Consider the following 20,278-nt stretch of genomic DNA (forward strand, 5'->3'; position numbering starts at 1 on the left):
TGGCAAAATGAAAGGCTAGGTAGCATTTTGATATTCTTGAAAAGGGAGGCAGAATTCCTGATGTTAAGCATCCTTCTGCCATGCCTAACATGATCTCTAGGACCACCATGTCAGCTGTGGTGGTCACGTGTGAGGAGCACCACTGAAGCACTCGTAGAAATCTAATAAACTTCAGAGTTGGACTGCAAGAAAAAAATTATTTTGTCCTGAGGATTAAAAGAAAAATAATGAAAGCAAGCCACCACAAGGAAGCCTGATGTTCCAGCTTTGGTATTATAATTTTTTTTCTTTTTCCTATCTGACAAATATCAGCATGACAGCAAACAGAACCCTCCTAGTTCACATGGCGGCACAGTTTAACTGTGCTGGTAAGTGGTGAATTGGCTCCTTGCTCTAGCATGCCCCTAAATAGTACCATTAACATGTGGTTATAGTCAGAGAGCACATTTGGTAGGAAATGACACCTTGTTACTTCCCAGATTATCTGCTCTCTATGGGGTAAATATTTTAAACATCGTGCCGGGTTTTAGCAGCAACATCCCTATTAAAGTAAATGGGATCTGAGTGAGGGTAAATCCAAGCACGCAGTGCCGGGACAGCACACCTATAAATCTTCTGTGCCTTACGCTCTGTGCTTTATTCGCTGACAAAGGACAAGTGTTTGCTGCCTTTGGAAGTTTCCTAGAGCACAAAGGGAGGGTGTGTGCTCGGCATTGCTTCCTGTACTCTGGCTGCTGCTAGAGCACGACAGCCCGAAGCAGGAAGGACGCAGGGATCCGCAGCTCCGCAGCGCAGGCTGCAGCCACGCCAGCGGCAGGAATGTGGCTTTCAAGGGCCAAGGAGGGCAGCTCACTCCGGGCTGTAGTTTCACCGTGGTAAAGTTAGTTTTGAAACAGCATCTGCCTTTAAGCCAGGAAGCCAGTAAGATACCTTACAGGCATCTTCAAGCTTACTGAGTATGTATTAAGCAATTTTGGTGTAAGTTTTGTCTTCTGCTTGTATCAATCCCATCACAGTAGTGATGATAAGTGCCCCAGTCTCTACGTAACAGCAAGGGCTGGGAAAGGCCCTTTCCTTAGGGTAGCTACCTTAAAATAAATAACTGGAGTTTGAAAAAAGGAGCCTGCTCTCTCCAGTAGGCATCGTTTCATGGTTTAATACGATAAATGTAGCCTACATGTGCACAGTATGTCTGGCAGCGTTCTTTGTTACTTCACTAGATGGCGTGTGGTGGTGCCTGGCAGGGGGGAGGGAATGGAGAAGAATTAATTCAGTCTGTAACTGGGTGCACCGCACTCCTGCCTCTGATGTGCCTTTAACAATGTAGATCTATGAGTTAATGTTTCAAGACTGAGAATTGAATTTCCAGCTGAAACTTTTGCCAGAGGAGTGCCCTTAAATCAGCAGTGGGGCAGGACCGGTGGAAAAGATGTTTGTTATACCAGCCTATTTCCTAGGCAAAACATGCTTTCAGAGACATAAGTTCTTCAAATCTAAAACAGGCCTGAAGAAGAGCTTATGTGTCTGCTTACTACAACATGGGCAGCTGGTAGACCTAATCTCTTTCTATAAATTCTGTCATGGTTATAGCCTCACACCATCGCTGCTGCTACACTACTGTAAAAACATCCAAAACTTTCTGTGGTTCTTCAGAAGGCAAGCCATAAGGTTAATTTGTGCTCTCACTTTCCCTGGTGTATACCCTGGCAGAGCTGTCCTCTTTTGTTCTTCTATTAACTATTTATGCCTCCCACTTTGCAAAAGAACAAGACCCAGCTCTGCCCTCAGGCAGTTCCTCTAGTGAGATGACACAAAATCACCCTCGAAGGGCACTCACAGTGCACGTGCAGTGAGAATCTGCAGTTTTCTTGCTTGGGAAAATAGCCATTAAATCTTCAAGGCCTCAGACATGAATCACGGAAGTGGCTGGATCCACGAGGGACGTTCCAGGCTCCCTAACACAAACACTGACAGTGAAGCTCTCCGCAGAGAGGTTTCTTGGTGAGCACGCCCGCTCTCTCGGCAGCGCAGGGGCTGCGCGGTTTCACAACTGGCCTAAGTTGACCTACAGCTGGGCTCCAGCCACAAGGCAGCTCTCCCCCTCTGCTGACTCTTGTGCTCCTTTGGCAGTAGGGTCTGTGGTGCCAGGGGCTGATTGGTCTCAGTGCAATCCTCCTCTCCCGGTGTTTTTCTCTTTTGGTAGGGTTAATTTTCAGTTGGCTAAGTTTGCTGAATTGGCCGACTGCTTGGGTGGACGCTGGAGCTGGCACAAGGAGATGGCCAGGGATGCCGAGCTGGAAAGTGCAAGTCTGGCCTTTCTGCCACCGTAGGGCTGAGCCCCCAGGAGTCAGAGGGCTGTGCACCAAACCACACAGCTTCTGCAGTGCCCACAAACCACCCCAAATGCCCGCGGGAGGAGGGCAGGGCAGGCCACTGCCTTGCCATGGGATGGATGCAAACATTCCTCTGCTCCTTTGAACACAGAGAAAAGGGCTTTAAAAACCATCTGTTAAAGAATGGTGCCATGAGGAAAACACATCTGATATATGTGCAAGTGTGGGGTTTTCCTGTGGTATTTAGGCCTGAGGTGTTTACAGTTTTACCATCCAGCTATGCACCCAAGCTGCAAATGTGTTCAGTGCAACCCATGCACTAGATTTAACACCTGCTGCACCATGGCTATAGCTACAGCAGCAGCTTATACCCCGGCTGAATCTGCCACATCATGGTCAACACTCTCTCCAAAGAACAAAATTTTGTCCAAAATCAAGTGTCTTTCTTTCTTGGTTATGGCATGTTGCTGGTGGGAGAGTGTATTTGGTAGGTGCCTGGCCTGGGGGAAGAGTGTCTGGTGAAGAGTCAGTGACGCAGCTGTGTGAGGAACTGTGCAGAAAAGGACCTAGTGCTCACACTGACTAGGCAAAATGGGCAAACACTGGCAACCAGCTGAACTAGAGGCCCCTCAGCATTCCCTGAAGAGAGAATTCATTCTTCCCTTGTCTGTCAGGTTTGTGTGACCCCTGTAAGATGAAGCTACAGAGTAAGACAAGTTCTGCCAGGATTAAGCCACTGCAGCCTCTCCATTAACCTTCCCCTGAAGCAAAAGAGGTTTAAGATGTTAATGGAAGAGGAAAACCAGGGTCATTGGATGGCTTATAATCTGTTCTGTAGGAAAGGCAAGTTGCTACGTAGCTTTCTTCAGTATTTCCATGAAATGCTCCTCCTGTTTTAGATCAGCTCATTCAGCTACCTCAGCCTCAAAGTGCAGTTGTCTTAGCTAACTCATTTGGTTCACATTTCCCCATGCCACCACTCCAATCTAGTAAATTGAAACATCTGGATGAACCCAGGAGAAAAACTGCAAGAGATGTCCTTACTTTATTCCAAATAGTCTATGCTTTGAAAATCACTGTGCATGCAACTTTTCTCTGCACATAGCCACCAGTATCCTCTCAGCTTAGGCTCTTAGTACAGGGTCCCACCCTGCTATCCCTTCACTCCATCCCCATAGTCTCCCAGGGTTTAAACCTGTCTTACTTATTGTTTGAATTACAGAATTGCTCATATATGTCTCTCCTAGTTTACAGCAAAGAGTAAAGAAAGAACTGTTTGGGCTATAGAGAAATGCTGCCAACTACTGTAACAGGAAAACATTACAGCTCCCTTTTGCCCCAAAAATAACATTTTCTTGCTGTGGGTAAATAGCTATTTCAGTACTTCTGGGAGCAGTAATCCTGGCCCTCCTTTTCTCCAAAGGCAGCGTGCAGTCCTCCATCCCATAGAGAAGCTCATTTCCACAAGGCATGTCCAGACAGCATCAGCATCTGCCTAGGAGTGGGGATAGTAGAGATGAGAACAACGGCAGAGAGGGATGCTCCAAGGGAAGTGGCTCATGCACATGACAGAAGATAAAAAAGCATTCCTCACCAGAACAGCACTCAAAGTGCTTCATCTGCCTGAGAAGGGCTCTCCCTGGGTTTCTTCCCCCTCTATTCCATATCCTGGAACCTCTAATTCTGAAAGTGAGTCAGTGTCTACAGAGATGCCGATGGCTGTGTTTCATGCAATGCCATCTCAATTCTGTACCTTGAGGCAAGTCCCCTTGCCTTTGCCATATTCTGGCCAAGCTTGAATGCATCTTCAATGCTCAGAAGGTCACAGGGGCCATGAACTGTGTGTTCAGAGCATCTAGTGGGCAACAGTTCACTGTGAGTAGCGGGGATTTCCAGGTACAAAATAAAATAGGTGTAAACCAAGGAAAGTAATGACATGTCAAACTCAGCTACACCACAAAGAACAGATGAACAGATACCAAAATTCACCTGTTAGTCTGGTTTTAGTTTGTAAGAGGTTTTCCCCAAGGACCTCTTTCCTCACCAAAATCCACAGGTCTTTCTCTTCCTCATATTATCGAGTTGTCAACCTGTAGTAATTTCCAAGCAGCTACTCAGGTTCCATTAGTATTGATCTAATTCAAGATGAACATTGGCCTTATTTGGCTTTACTCTGCTTCCTGCCCCATTGTTCATCAGTGAAGGCTTGGCTGAGATAACACCTGAGAAACAATACTGGTGCTTAGAGCAAAAAATCAGGACAAGTGAATCCGATCCCAGCTCTGCCACTGAAAAGAGACAAATCCATGTCCCTTTTGTTTTAACTTTTCCTATCTGTAATGGGAGTAATACTGATATCTCTTACAGCAGAGGCACAACTGCTTGTTTGCAGAATACTTTGAGATGGTGTAGCTTGGTGAGATCTCAACAAGAGTACAAAGTGCTACTGGTGTTTTTTAGTGTCTGAAGTGTGTCTTAAACTAGCCTTGACCTGACACTTCATACATCTGATCCCCTTTCACATCTCTACTATAAAACAAGGTATGATTTGGGTTAATTGTTTATTAAATATGTAACTTTAAAGTTGAAAGACTTGTAAGAGTTGGCTTGTTTTTTAATCACTGTGTATTGCAGATTTGAGCTCACCTGAGAAAAGCAAATATATGGCCACAAGAAGAGTTTATTGAGGATGTCCTAATCCTTCTATAGTATGCATCATGTTAATGCAATGTAGCCCAGATCTTTAGGGTTTCTGAAGGCCAAGAAGCTGTGTAAGATCTTTTGATCCTGACAACCGCATGAACAAGTGGGTTACATAACTGACAAAGATAGTCACACCTTGGTAGGCATAAAAGCATTTATTTTCTTGTCACCTAGCAATATGACAATGGATTATACCTGCTTTCTTGCAAGCCTTGCTGCAATATGTGCTTTGTCTGTGGATGCTCATCCAGCAACAAAGGGTGTACTGCAGAAGGGCACATGGCTCTGGATTTCTACCATAAGGCCCCGACTCTGGGGCTGCAGATTGTCCTGTCAACAACAAACCCATTTAAGGTATACCCACTTCCCTTCACAGCCCAGGCTGTTCCTTCCCATGTTTAGCTGAATCCACCCTCCATCACGGTCCTTCTCCTGTGCACCACTTCAGTGAAGTGGCAGGATCTCCAGCACAAAGCAGCTCAGGCCTGGGATGGGTGCATTTGCACAGATCCTCAGCACTGTCTGCTCTTCAGCATCATGGGGTGCCATGCAGTGTGCACTGATCCTTACCACTGATATGGCAGTGACCACAGAGTACTTCCATACAGGTCCTGAACATGGGCTCCTGGGTACAGGGTTCAATTCCCCCTCTCCTGCAGATGTGACTGCATTTATCCGAGGTCTTCTGGACATATAGGAAGTGTGTATCGTGCTCTGAGCAGACAGTGGTGAGGCAGGAAATGCCTTAAGTATATGTCTGGCCTTCCACCATGCCATAGCAGAGCCACAGCTGTCTGCAGCACACTGAGATCCACATGTCCTCTGCTCATCCAGAGCTGCCCACATTGTCTCTGCACATTACAGCTCAGCCTCTCCAGGGAACGCCGTGTTTGCTGTTACATTTGCACACCAGCCAGCTCTTTGCTTCCTGGTTTATGAATGGTGTGTCCAGAAATTGGCTGCTATGCTGGTGCATTTCAGAGAAGATAATGCTGTCCTTTTCCCTGCTGCTTATCATAACCCTAATTTCTGGCAAACAAAAGAGATGAATTCTGGGCAATTTCCCAATAATCAAGTGCAGGGTGAGCAAGATGGCTTTACAATATATACAGCCTGTGAGTAGGGCTCAACAAAGCCCCCTGATACTGGGTATCACACTTGTACCAGGCCCTCAGACTGATGATTAGTGATAACAGCAGCAAACACTGTCTGCACTGCGAATTGCAGACAGAGATAATAAACTTCAAAACCAGCAACACAACAACAGCATGGGAAGCCTATGACATTAAATACATGAAAGGGATGCCTTGGGACCATGAGAAGAAATTACCTTCAGCACTGAATGGGTAATCCTCAGGAGACTATTTAAAACTCATTGACTTGTTCTGCCTATGCACAGCTTTGTCAGTCAACAGAGATGTCAAAAGTTTGTGCAGGTGAAGTTTACTCAGGTACAGAAGAGCAGAGCATGACTTTGCTTTTTGATCAGTTGCCTGGCTCTGCCCTTGGGGGAGAAATCCTTCAGACATCTCTGAGTTTCTTTTGTCATTTGATGGGTTTGCCTCTGATACATGAAACCATGGGCTGAGCTGTATGGCTGAGGCAGGGTGGTAATACCAGATGCAGGTAGGATGTGTGTGGCAGGGTTCATTTCATGTCAAAGAATAACACACAGCATGCTCCCTCTACCTGCAGTGCAGCCCAGGACCCAGGTGGAGAACTTGAGCGATCTATTCCTCAGCTGCCTTACACACACAGAGCTCAGGACTGTGAACTGCGCTGCCCTGAGGATGCCCAGGAGACACACTGGGCTGCTGTTACTCTGCATACAAAGTATCCTGGCCCTTCCTCACACTGCATTGCTTCCTTCCCTCCACCTGCCTTCTTCATTTCCATTCTGTGGTGATCCTCATCCCTCTCCTTACTGACAGTCATTCCTCAGCCCCCAAATCTGGCTGGAGGGGTGATATAAGACAGGGCTGTCAGCATAATGCGGAGGAATGGTGGCAAGTAAGAGAAGAGCCTACAACAAGGTAAACACTCTGCACCCTCTAGTTCCTGTTGGGACATAAATGCAACTGTTCCAGCTAATTCATCTTAGTCCTAGATATATGTTGCATGAAGAAAACAGCAGAGAAGCCTCTAACACACAGTCTGCACGGGGGTGATGCCAGTTGCGTGGGTAGTGCTCATTGAACAAATGTAGATGTTTAAGCAGTAGGTGTCCATTTGCTACTCAGTCACCTTAGGACGCCGTTTTAAGTGAGAAAAATGGACACTTTTGGCATAAGATAGAAATTTACACTCAGCTGAACTCAATTGTGCCTCGTGAGCTCCTGCTGCTCCCCGCTGATAATACATGGAGTCAGGCATAGCCAGCTCCCAGGTGAACACATGACACACACCAAACGATGGCGAGATAAATCCCATTTTGCACGGCTGCATTCTGACACAGGGATGCTTCACGTTCTGGGGCTGCAGAAAGGGGCTCTGCAGGGTGCCTGGTGCAGCACGCTCTGGCACGTAACCCAGAGGCCAGGGAGCCAGATTCAGAGGAACAGACACACAGTGACAGACACAGCAAAACCCTTCGGGAACGTGGCTGCTGAAGCAACCATGACTTCATTATACTTGCTTAAGATGCCCTCTACCCTAGACCTTTCACCTCATTTAATGGTTTCTTGGCCTCAATCCCTTATAATTCTGAAATGAAAAAAAAAATCTCTTTTGACTCCTGTTTTCAAGCCAGGGCTGTTTGATTTGGAACGCTGCATTGAAGTCTGTGTTACTGATTGATTTCAGGTTTATTATATTTTCCCCTTTGAAAAATGCTACAGCAAAAAAATCCCCACTTTGTCGTTTTTCATGTACCCCCCCCCCCTTTTTTTTTTTTTCAATCTTAGCAAATGCTCAGTCTTTTCCACTTCAATAGCTTGAAATTCTCCCCTGGGAGCCCTAAGCTCTTTAAATATTTTTAGGTTGCCAGATTTCTTATGTTCTCTCTCCAGGAAGCCAATTTTGTTTCTAAGCTCTTGAGAGTAGTCCAGCTTCATCTTTTGCGCACTCACTGCATCACAATAAAATGCTGCCTAATTGCTGCCTCAGCCGAGTCCCAAAGGTGCTGGAGTTTGTCTCTAGGCTACAGTTGTGGACAATAAACTCTTCTCAGACTGGAGTTAAGCCTTTTTATTATTTAAATCTGAGTCATGTAAAATTAGTTTACTAGCAAGTTACCCACAAAGATCTAGTATGGAAAGAAACTCCCACATATTGTTTTCCAACACAATGAGAGAATGATCAGATATAAAGATTTGCAAGTGGCTTGTAATACATGATGTGTATAGAAACACTAGCATATAATTTTGCCAAAAAGACATGAAAATATTTCTGTGAGCCTAGAAGTTACTCTCAGACCTTGTCTGTTTGGTGTTCTTTACCTTCAAATTGAAACTGGTGGTATGAAAAACTTTCTTTTTTCCTCTAACTTATCCATGACCTGAAATACCTATGAAAGAGGAAAGACAGCTGAAGATAACAAATGCCAGATGGGCAAGAGCTTTCTGTTCTCAGTCTAGCACCACAGCAAGAGGATTTAGTGATCATTTTGCTTAAAAATAAACAAGAATATACTAAGACCAGCCACCCAGGCTGCACCCCCATCAAGCTTGAGAAGACCCCTGTAGCAAGGGACAAATGGACAGAACAGGGAGTGAGAATGAACATATCTTCTGTTTCTCATCAGGACCATATTCATCTATCCTCAATAGCAGAAGACATCTGTATATGGAATTCTCTCTCTTTGTGCTCCTTTTTGTAATCTGTAGTTTAGTGTTTGTATTTCTGTTTACAATACGGCTCCTGATGAAAGTACATACTCCACAGGCAGTATGTAAAAAGATTTAATGATCATTGTTTTGAGACTGTTAATTCCTTAAGACAACAGTTTCTTTGGGTGCATTTGGTGCTGTATGCCCAAATCCACAGTCTTAATTAAGCAAAAATGAAGCTGAAAGAGATTGCTAGATTTCTCAAAATGGTTAGATTGTCCTTAAATTAAAAAGGTCAGACATAGTAACAAGGACGTGATATGGTTTTTGTGGTGGTATCAGCAGCACATTTGCAGCCTGGAACACTCATGAGCCAGGACAGCACACATCCAGTTCAGGGCAAGCCTGTCCAAAGGGCTCTTCATAGGGGTCCTTTAGTCAGCACAGGGAGCGTGCAGGCAGATGCAGGGATCTGCAGTGACTGCAGGGACACTGTTAACCACACACCACACACTCACCCCCTCCTGTTGCTGGGGTCTCTCATTCCTTATTTAGACTTGTCTTGTTCACTTATTTGGGGGGGAAATGCCAGGCATGGCAGGCATGGCGTGACAGAACCTCCATTACTAACAGTGACACAGAAGATGGGAAGGATGCACAGGTCTGAAGCTGACTTTGGCAGGCAGCAGCTAGAAAAGCTCGGATGTGATTTCAGCCTTATTCAGATCAGTGGGAACTCTGCCACTGATGTAAGTGGAATGAAGACTCCCCTCTACATGTCTGCCTGTAATCTGAGAACATGTATTCTGCACATCCTGGAGACTCAGTGAAAACCAGACCCCACAGAGTTCACCTTAGATTCACTGTCTCAAATAAAACTGTGTGGATCCTTTGTGCCCTTTTTACTTATCGGTAAAACAAGTATGATAATGCTTTGAGTGCTAAACAATACAATGTGTGTAGGAAGACAGTATCTTTTATTAGGCCAACTGAAATAGTTGGGGAAAAACAGACAAGCTTTGAGGCTTGTCTGAAATGCTTTGAGATGCTCTGATGAAAGGTGTTTGAGCTGTGCAAGGGATCATTAAATTACATTCTTCCTCTCTCTGGAAATCATTTAGTGATATTTCAAAGGAAAGATGCTGTACAGAAATAACTGATTTCTATTGCAAGTGCTGTCTGGAGCTAAATATCTTCCTTCCTCTCTCTTTATGAACTAACCTAAAGAAAAATATGTTTTAAATTAGCATGGTAAGAACAATTTTGTGGTATAATGTATAGTTCTGTGAAATGTTCTCTGTGAAGCGTAACTCACAAAATCCTTAAGCATGTTTCAGTACACTCAAACAAAATGGCTGGATTTGTGGAAATTATGAAGGTATCACTGTAAAGAAATTAAAAAGCATGGAAGGTCAGTGAAAATGTTACATGAAAATTAAAAAGGCAGATATGAGTCAAAAACTACATTATGCTTGTAAACACTGGCAAATCTGTGAAGCAGCTAGTGTCCATAAAAAGTGTTAAACAACCAAACACTTAACCCTCTCCTGTCCCTAATTTTCCAGGAAGAAGCTGGGAGTGCTCACTTGAAATTAGCCAGGGCTGAGAGACCAACAGCATTAGGGAGTCACAACCATGGGTGCAGCAAGATAGATCAGTGCTGTCGTGGAGTCTGAGCAACACTGAGGTTACTGGGGGCATGAAGGGGTAGGGGAGGGAAGGTTTAACTCTACATAAATCCTACTAATATCGCTTTACTTGTACTTTAGTTCAGGGACAAAACACAAACGATGTCAAGAAGAAAGAAAACTGGGGGCAGGGGAATCTTCAAATATGTGAAAGTGCTTGTGAAAAAGGATGAAATAAACTTGTTTATGTTGATTAGAACAAGAAGCAATAGGGATAAATTGCAGTAAAGGATATTTACATTAAACCACTAGACAACAGAGTAGGATTAAGGGAAATTAAGCACTGGTATACAGTGCCTAGGGAAGTAATGAAACTTTTCACTGGAACATAAAAAAAAGGCTTAAATAAACACCATCAAAAGTTTCACTATGGATGATTACTCACTGAAGCAGAGAAGACTTGGAGATTCATCTGAGTAAGGTTACAATGTGTGACCAGGTCTTCCTGGATGCTCTTTTTTTTCCCTAGAAAGATGTTCTGTTTGTGTGAGACTTTGGGATGCAGTCCTCTGAAAATATTTGTCTAAGAGAGGAAGGACCATTTATCTTTTGAAGTCCCTGTTCCTCTCCACTGATCACAGATGCAGTCACAGATGACTGGCTTAGTATGGACACCTACTTATTGAATCTGCAAAGTGAGATGAGACAATTACCATCCTTAATGACAAATTGTGTCCTTTCCCATATATTCCTAAATATAACACTCAAATCTCCATTACTCATCCCAACTATAATTACTTGTTGTGCACATATGAGGTGGCACCCATAACACATAATCATAATGTTATTTATTGTCCTGCATTAGTAATTTAGCACATTATATTTAGATGCCATATGGCCTGATGAAAAATGTAATAAGGACTTCCTATGCAGTGGATAGAAAGCTTCTAGACAACGATTAATATAATCTATTTCACTTTTGCACTGCATGTCTACTAAAAATATCACTGAAGTGTAGGCTATCTCAGGAAGAAAATGTTATATTTACATCTAAGACCCAGCCAAAGCTCTGCCGAGTTGCAGGTAAGCTACTAACTAGGAATGTAAGTGGTTTTATTTCAGCAGTACGTATGAAAGACTAAGGTGCCTCAGATATATGGTATTTAAACCACTTGTGTTTCTAAAATCTGCATACAGTAACACAGATGCTCAGCTAATCTATAGGAATGTGTGTGTTTATATAGAACTCATCCTACCATTGGACTAAAACTGGGTACTTAGGACGGGGTACCACTGTGTCCCACACTGGCAGGGAGGAAGTCTGAGCACCCAACTGTCCCCTCTGCTGAATTGCAGCTTTCTCCTTGGGGACCTCTTCAGGCACATCCCCTGCATTCACTCTCGAGATTGCCCCAAATGGCAGTAAGGCCAGGAACATTGTATTTGGCTCTCCCAGACCCATGCTGTCTCCCAACACTATTCCTGCAGGTTCTGCATTGGGCAGAGATGGACACCACAGGGTACATCCATGTAAGATCCAGGGATTCAGGGCTGTGTGGTGTAGACAGAGCAGTCTGGAGTAGCCCTAAGCATCCTTGGTGTGCATCAGCACGCACCACTGAGCCTTGGGATGGTAAACTCTGTCTCTCTTGGGTAGATACAGACTTTGCAGACACTTGCAAATAATGGCATAGGTTGTCTGCCCATATCAGCCAGCACTGCACTCAACAGTGGCAATGGAGACTGCTTTCATCACATAAAAATGTCCCAAGGACTGTCTCAATAGGAGGGGGGTTTTTTGGTATCTGAGCAAAACAGGAATCCAGAATAAAAATGATAAAAATAATTGCCTTCCCCATCCTGAGAAATCCATAGAATATTATTCTCCTGTGCACTAGGAACAACTTCTTTTGATAACCTTTGTTCTTTTGTAACCTGTAATTATAGAAACCTCTATCTTCTAAAGCACAAGTACCCTCATCATATATGTATTTCTACACTGTAAAAGGATGTGAAGACTTCAGGCTCTTGTATTGATTTTGGCTGGGATTGAGGTAATTTTCTTCACAGTAGCTGGTGCTGGGCTGTGTTTTGGATTTGTGCTGTAATAACGTGGGGATGTTTTGGTTGCTGCTGAGCAGGGCTTACACAGGGTCGAGGCCTTTTCTGCCTCTCACCCCACCCCACCAGTGACTGGGCTGGGGGTGCACATGGAGCTGGGAGGGGACACAGCAGGGACAGCTGATCCTAGCTGACCAACGGGATGTCCCAGACCATGGGGTGTCATGTTCAGTGTATAAAGCTGGAGGAAGAAGGAAGAAGGGGAGATGTTCAGAGTCATGATGTTGATCACCCCAAGTAATCATTAAGCATGATGGAGCCTGGCTTTCCTAGGAGATGGCTGAACACCTGCCTGGCTCTGGGAAGTTGTGAATGAATTCCTTAATTTTCTTTGCTGGCATGTGGGGCTTGTGCATTACCTATTAAACTGTTTTTATCTCAGCCCATGTGTTTTCTCACTTTCACCCTTCTGATTCTCCCATCCTACTGTCCAGGGAGTGAGCAAGCAGCCGTGTGGGGCTGAGCTGCCTAATGGGGTTAAGCCACAACAGGCTTATTTTGTAAATTCATTACATTTATAAATGCATCAAGCATGAAAATTAAATGTAACACTTCCCCTCTTTTTTTTTTCTTTTAAGGTGACATGAAAAATTGTTTGAATGAGGAAATGCATACAGGAAGACAACAGCATATATAGGTTTAACTCCAGCTTAGCATATTGGGGTTTAGCTTCAGCTGTGCTTCCTTGTGGATTTTAGCTTCTTCCTTATTTAAATCTTTAGGAATATTTTTATTCTTACTTGCATGGAAAAGGACCAGAAAAAGGTGAGTACTTTAGCTAAAAGAAGCAATTGGGTGAGTGAAGCTGTAGAAGGTCACAGATAAATATAATTAGGCAATGTCTTCACAGGTTATTAAGATGCTTACCAGGAATTTAAAAAACAGCAAAAGATGCAATGAAAAACTATTAAAAACTACTAATAATTCTCTCACCTCATTGGGTTTGTGGCTCACATTCCTAATACATGCTTGTTTTAAAAGAATACTGTTTTATAACAGGATGGTTAACTCTGTAACAACATGAAATACCTTAACTGCTAGAGACTGCAAAAGTGTCCTGGTGGTGGACACCAGTAGCATCAAATCTGTCTGAACTGGAATGAGTTTTACCAATCAGGAAATGAAGCTTTAGTGACATACTAGCAGCTGAGCCTGAGTGGTTTTAGAGGTCAGCACACAGGGCACTCAAATCCTGCTTGCTGTAGTCAGCAGTGCTCCATGTACAAGGAGCAGCTGCTCAGCCTGGAGGTGGGATCCAGCTGCCCAAATGTAGGCATTTCATATCTCAGCATCCCTCACGGGTCATATAAAGCATCATCCAGAAGGCCAGATTTTCCACTGAATTTGAAAAGAATTTTAGACAACTAGTTCACATGCAGATGCCTGCATTGTAAACCATTAAAGGTAGGCACACTGCATCCAGCATGTCTGATGAAACATTAGCAGCCCTTGGCTGATGGATGGAGAATTTCTTAAGCTACTCTGACTTGACTGCAGCTAGTGGCAACACCACGCTTCTAGGCTTCTTTATAAAGTTTGGCACACCTTTTCATGGTACATTTGTAAATACTAAAAATAATTCTGGATAAATTATGGCCACTTTTTACACAGATAACAGAGACACATGGCTAGATTATATCTTTCTTAAAGTGATGCAAACCATAATAAACTTTCATGACATTTTTGAAACTGTAATGGCATAAAAATAATGTGTTTGAACAGAACAATGCTTAGATACAAGTCTCAGTCTCCTTAACTTACATCTTAAACATATCTTTTTCTTGATTACACACTTGGCAAAGAGGTCAACAGTGCATTTCTGTCCCTTGCTAAAGATCATCCCTTCCTCAGTTTACAAGATCATGCAATTAAGAATATCAGAGACCTAACCTAGGTTAAAAGTTACACCTTCTTCAGTAGGGTTCAATTCAGATGATTTCACCAACCTAGCTGGCAGTATCATCACATCAACCCCTGTACTAGCCCAAGAGACAGACTGGTATGTAAAGCAGAAGGCAAGAACAAGTGCTGAGGGGTGGAGATCAGGTAAGTCAGTTTAGTTATCAAGGAAAAGATGCAAAGAATAGCACAGAAAGGCATTCAAAGTTGAAGAGGCTCCTCTAGATAATTCAGAGCAGAAGCCTAACTAACAATCTGAACTGCTCTCTGGAGGAGCCTCTCTCACTCCTTCAACTATGCAAGGCATCTAGGGAGACAAGCCTCCTAATTTAGGCATCTAAGTTAGATGTTTAAATGTAGGCAGTGAATATTCCCCCCGAGAATGTGAATGGGATGTTATAATAGTTTAAAACATGTTTCACTGAAGCTGTGATGCCAATGTGTGTTCTTTTATGAGATACTGTTCTTTGTGCCACCGATCCTCTACTGACACAACCATGTTGCTCGTTTATTAGATAAATGAACAACATTAACAGAATGCACATTGTTCAGTGACGGTCTAAATTCTGAAGTTAAAAAAAGATTCCCAACTTTACTCTTAAAATACAAACCAGATTAAGTTGTTCACATGGAAACCACTGCAAATTCCCAGTAGTAATCATTTTAGGGGACCAGAAAGGGAAAATAGATTCTTCACAATGATCACCAGTGTATATTTAACTTTATTGCTCTCCTCAAACTTTTTTAAAGAATGTTTCAATGCTTTGATCTGTAATTACATCTTGTCTACATTGCTCTTATCTACTCAGAACTTTTTACATATTCAGAGACGTGGGTTTCAGAGTTTATCAAAAAATGCCAGAAGTTTTGAAGTTGTTCCTTCAGTGAAGATGCATGGCTTACCTCCTGCCCTGCAAAGTCTTGATACTAAGGCACACACCAGAACACCAATTTTCAGTGTGTCTCCAGTGTAAACATGCTCATTGCCATTGATCACAGCACTATTCAAAGGACTACTTGAGACAGTTGTGGAAGGAATGCTCTTTAAATGTAGCTATCTTCTCTCCTGGATGAATATGTTTACAGGAGTGGATTGTTAAAACCAATTCATTTTCTAGTGTCTCACACTGCGGAACTGCAACTAACATGCCTAAGAAATCAAACATGCTGGGCAAGCCATTAATATGTATTAGACTGTGATTTGTTTATTCTAGTGGTTTGAGCATCTACACAGTGTGTGCAAAAAGCTGCCCAACAGCTCCCTGATTTGAAACTGCTACAGATAAGTCAGAAAAACATCTACAGGGGAATAATATATACCAGCATGACTTAAAATGGCTCTGCCTGAGTTAATGGGCTCAACTGATGTAACTGGTTCAAACTATCAAAGCCTACTATCCTGTGGTGTTGTATCCACTTCCACTAAGCCCTCATCCCTTCAATAAACTTGCCAATAGATCATACATGGTATTGCAACTTGTGCCCAGAAGCAGGTGCTGTGGGTATTGTTAGGTGGGGAGCTGCCAGTCATTTTACATGGGCACACTGGGCAGCTTGCTGCCTGATGAAATCTAGAAGAGCTGACTCTGCCTGCCTTGTGCTCAGCAGGAGCACCAGCTGAGTGTACCTTTTCTACTGTGCTACTTACTACAAAACAAAAAGGAACTTGGTTACACCTCCATCCTTCTGCAAATGTGGCAGAAACTGAGCAGTGAGGCTCAAACTTATTGCAGTGGGACAGACAGTGAAGCTCCAGACAGTGAAACTCCAGAATGTCACATCTTTAAGAAACAGCCTAAAGTTCACATTTTACCATGAAAGAGTTGTACCACCAAACAAAAGCACATCACGAGAGATTTTCTCTCAGCTCTCAACCCCAGCAGAAGGATTAAGGGAACTTTGCCACTTGATACTGTCTAGTGGTGTGCCACAAAGTCGAGATGGTGTGAACAAACTTTCTTTCCTGGTCCAGGTTTTCACTTAACAGTTGCTGACATCCAGCTCCTTGGGCATGACTCTACTTTGTCTGAGGTTTCTGTGCAAGTTTCCTCTCTCTTTGTTTTGACTCCTGTAAACTCCTTTCTTATTCCTCTCCAAAAAATAATACTCCAACATATTAAGTATACTCAAAAAGGAAACACAATATCCTAGTTCCTGTTTATTTTTGCAGTTTCTGTCCACAGACTCAAAGCAGAACAGGCAGGTTGTTTTCCCAGTGTACTGTGGGCTTGTTTCAATTCATCTCAAAGATCTGTCTTCTCTTCCACCTGTGATTTCCATTAAAGTAACACTGGCCTGTTCTTCATCATTTTAATCAACCAACTTAAAACTGCCATGGCAGCTTTCCCTCTCTAGGGCTCTAACAACTCAACACATTGGGTGGGACTCCTGTCACCTACCTTTAGACATCTACAGTGCAAACACTTACATTTATGTTGATCAGATGAGTCTGCTATAAGCACTGGAAAAAATTTAAGCACATTCAGGCCACAATCCACCTTGGTTGAAGCAGGAATTGTATCCCCAAAGTCTTAACTCAGAGGCAAAAGTCTACTTGACAGATGTCTACATTAACCAGATAAATAAAAACATCCTTGTCTACTCCACCTCTCACCTTCAGGCTTAAACCTTCAGGCTTAATTGCAATCAATCCTGTTTGAAAATCAACTGCTTTCTCTTACACTGTTCTCTATTAACAATTCACAGCCCTTTGAGATGTGCCTTGTGGGAAGGATGTTGACTAAATCTTTCTCAGGGTTCAGACTCTGAAGTTCTTTCCTAGGAGAAAAATTGGTGGATGTGTCATAGTGGTAAATATAATTCCATAAAAATATCTATGCAGAAGAACAATTAATATGTGTGAATGAAAATTAACAGTCTACTGATGCCTTTACTGACTTGTGCATAACTTCCCTTGGAAGGGTAATGTCCATGAATATGTAACATGCACCTTCTTCTCCCTACTGCTTCCCTATTGTTTTTCCCTTTTCATTATTACAGCATTTATCCATATAGCCTGTAAGACCTTTGGTAAAGAGTTATGTTTGCATCTGAGCATTAAAGCTTATTATGAAGGCACAATAATTCCTGTGGTCTAGTTAAATATAATTGCAACGGGAAGGGAAGACAGAAGTAGAGGGCAGTTCATAATTCATAGACTTCTCACATTATTTCAACCTTTTCCTTGCAGAACTTTGTGGGTGGGAGGAGGTTACAAATGAAGCTCTCTGCTACTTTGTGCTAAAAACCTGTGCCAGCCCTCTAGTCAGTGGAATTTATGTAATGATAACCAAATCAATTCAGAAACCAGTTTTGTTAATCTGTCAGAGACCCCAAGACTGCACAGCTTTAAACTTCTCTGACAGTGTCTGCAATTACTCTAGCTGAAGAGACACTTCTGAACCAAATCTAATGTTCATGGCAAAAGAGTTACATTAATTTCTATCAGCTTCTGATTGAACTGACTAGAATAAATCAGAGTGAGCGGGCACACAATCAGCTCTGCTGGCAGATTTGCAGATTGCTGGAAAGAGCCATGATAAGTCTCTGGGGTCTGGCTGTGAGTAATGCTCTCCTCCACCAACACAGCTGGATCCTACCTAACCACACTCGCTGACACCCACCATCATCATGTCTTATCCAGAGCTGCTAGGTTTATAGCCTCTTATCCAGAACTGCTAGGTTTATAGCCCCTATCAAAAAATAAAGAAGTTGTAAGCCATGAGAATATGCTCAAAGTAGAACAAGCTTCAGTGGCTTAAGATGTCATCTCCCCTCCCAGCAATTTCCTACCTCCTCTTTGCTCCTCTGCCTCACAGCAGAGCTGGTGGAATGAGACACACACACTAGTCCCAGCTGCTTCAACAAAATGTCCTGCAAATTTGCCTAAACTGCTAATAAAATTACTTTAATATCATATTTTGCATTAAAATGGCTTAAAAACATTACTGTTTTTAAATCTAGGGACTGCTGAGAAGGCAGGAACCTTCAGTAAGGAGGTCAGGGAAGCAGTGTCTTTTGCAGAAGTCCAGCCAGATTTGCTCAAATTTGACCCAGCAATAGGAAAGACAAAGAAATTTCACACTTAGAGTTATAATTTTTATGGCTTACTAACAGGTTTATTAACTTCTGCCTGTCTGGCTGGACTAGATGACCTTCTGAGGTCCCCTCCAACATGAATTATCCTATACACCTAGCGTGTGTGGCCAGGAACCTGAAGACACAGCTCTTCCTGCTGACACAGCCACAGCCTATCTTGGCAAACTGTGGAGACCTATGCTCACCAAACTTTCTCTCAGAGTGGTCAAACAGAGTGGCTGACACTGGTATTGTTCTGGTGTTGAAAAAGTGCTTTTCAGAAGGGAGGTCAGCTCTGCCACTAAGAAGTAGCCCTGCTCAACTCAATGGTTACTAGAAGAAGGAATGGGGAAAAAAAAAAAACAAACCCAACCAGACAAATAGAGATTACACCCAAATTACCAGCCTTCTCTGAGTCACAATTTCCTAGCTGGGGGACACAATCCTCAGACAAAGCACTTCACGTGTTGCCTAATGTGGTAAGAGGTACATGGTCTTGTGGGAAGGGATGTTATGGAAGTGCTGGGACCAGGCTGCTTATCATCTGCTCTCCCCTAGAAAGGCTGAACTCTGTAAGGTCTGCACAGCATCTATGCTTTTGTGTATGTGAAAAAACAGCAGGAATTGATGTCATGGGCAGGCAAGTTTGGAGAAATCTGGAAAAGGGGGGAGTCAGAGTTGCAGCTGTTATGAATTCATCACGATTTTGGCCCCGGTTCCAAAATCCTCACAAAGACATAAGAATCTCCACATGATTTTGAGGGAAGCAAGATCTGTAGATATACGAGTGACACATTCATGCATGCTGTATTGTTTAAGAGGCATACTGAGCTTTTAGTTTCAATCCCTGCTCTCTCACTTGTGTCAGTTAGCATTTCTGAGAACCTTATTGTGAGATACAACCTCATGCTGCTGCCTTAAAGTAACAACAACAGAAATTTTCTGGAGAAAACGTGTACAACTATCAGGTGTGATCACAAGATCATCATCACTGGGACACTCTCAGAGCTGTCACAAGGCAGTTTCAGCAGTAAGGGCTCACTGCAGTGGTGCAGCTGCACACAGAAACACAGCTCAGCTCCGCTGGGCTGCAGATCCAAGAGGATGCTCCTGCCTCCACATCTCCTCTGCCTTCCTTGTGCCTGCAGCAGCTCCACAGACTCAGCTAATTCGGGAACTTTCAGTTCCAGCTGAACTCAGTTAATTTTTTGGAGGAGCAAACCTGGCTCTCCACCAGATCAGATCCCAGGCTTGCCTTGCCAGATGGCATCATCAGTGTTACTGCGGTGTAAATAACAAACAGGAGGGCATATCCTTGATCAGAGAGGAATGCAGGACTGCCCCTTTCGGTGGCAATACAGACGCAGGCTGTCTTGCATTAACCGTGAAATTACATCCTTAGAAAGGTTTATAACTGCATGGCTCTCCTTGCAGGGCACCAGGCTGCTCGTATTAACAGTGAGCTGCACGTTTCAGAAACGCTAGGTAACATTCACCCTCAGGAGATGACACAAACTGGGTGGTGCCACCTGTGAGACTGCCTCTGATCGCCAAATACCACTTTGGTCCAGGAACAGGGCAAATCCCTAAATCTGTTCCTTTATGGTACTATAAAAGTGTATTACACTGCTATAGCAAAGATGGTCCGGTGCCCTTCTGCATGCCCACACAGGACAAGCGTATGCTCTGCATTTCCTAGACTCTCCCACAGACGAGGTGGAAGCACATGAGGTTTGCATTCAGAGCGTGA

The 20,278-nt window shown here is 43.4% G+C and overlaps 1 long non-coding RNA gene across 3 annotated transcripts in view; it reads right to left on the minus strand.

Annotated features, from left to right (window-relative positions):
• LOC135449529 (uncharacterized) overlaps positions 1 to 20,278 on the minus strand; it is a 67,941-nt gene that overhangs the window by 46,737 nt on the left and 926 nt on the right. The gene's annotated exons all lie outside the window — the stretch shown is intronic.

This window comes from Zonotrichia leucophrys, chromosome 1 (genome assembly GCF_028769735.1).
Source record: "Zonotrichia leucophrys gambelii isolate GWCS_2022_RI chromosome 1, RI_Zleu_2.0, whole genome shotgun sequence".
NCBI lineage: Eukaryota > Metazoa > Chordata > Aves > Passeriformes > Passerellidae > Zonotrichia > Zonotrichia leucophrys.